This window comes from Erpetoichthys calabaricus, chromosome 6 (assembly GCF_900747795.2).
Source record: "Erpetoichthys calabaricus chromosome 6, fErpCal1.3, whole genome shotgun sequence".
Taxonomy (NCBI): domain Eukaryota; kingdom Metazoa; phylum Chordata; class Cladistia; order Polypteriformes; family Polypteridae; genus Erpetoichthys; species Erpetoichthys calabaricus.
In genome coordinates, this window is record NC_041399.2 from 66030200 (window position 1) to 66031260 (window position 1061).

Consider the following 1061-nt stretch of genomic DNA (forward strand, 5'->3'; position numbering starts at 1 on the left):
TGAGACAATATTGAACCCTACTTAATGGTGCATACCCTAAATGTCTAAATATGTGCTACATAAAGAAACTTTTAAGCCACATCTGAAAGTCACTATATTTAGCCATTTATCTGTTGTATTTCTGTAACCAAATTTCTGAAATTACAGTATGCATTATCTTCAGAGGAAATATGTAAGGCAAATGGCTAAAGAATGCAAATACCTGCTATGTTTGTAATATAACATTAACAGTACTTATAGTTGTAAATGGAAATTAGCAAGTTATTGTTACAATATTTCACTTACACATATATAGACTACATGATGTAGAAATGATTCTAGAAAATCAAGGCAAAACCAGCTCCATCATGTAATTATGCAATTTACACACTATATGGATAGATTATTATAATTATGTCATCAAACATGTAATATTGGAGACTTCTGCAGGAAGAATATTCACTTTCAGTAGAAATGGAAATAAAAGTAAAACATTAGTGTCTGTGCTGAGCTAGACCATAAAAAAGGAAACGAAAGAAAACTCCAATAATGTTGAAAACAAGATGTACATCTAATTCAAAGGATGGAATATTTGAAATTGAAATATTGTATCTAAACATTTAGATGCTTACATATAAGATATAAAATGTAAAGGAGTCTGAAGTTAGAAAAACACAAGTTATTTATGGTTTACTTAAATAACACGATTTTATTAACCAAAATGATGATCATATGCAGTACTGTTCTCTCAAGGTTAAGAATTGAAATACACATAATACAAAATTAATTTATTATCCAACACCTGTTTAATAATACTCTTATGCAAATATAGGCAGAAAACTGATCTGTGTTTGTAACAGAGTAAATGTTCTGGGCCTATACATAATGACGTGTTGTAAAGATAAACTGAAATTAATTTATAACTTTGCACGTATGCAGTATACACAAGAAGCATACTTCTTGTAAATACAGTGCATCTTGTGAGACAAAACTATGCAATGCAATTGTTATCTTGTGTTTAACATACAATTCTCAAATTTGAGATTATTATCTTAGAATTATTCTATTTTTTACATATCAAA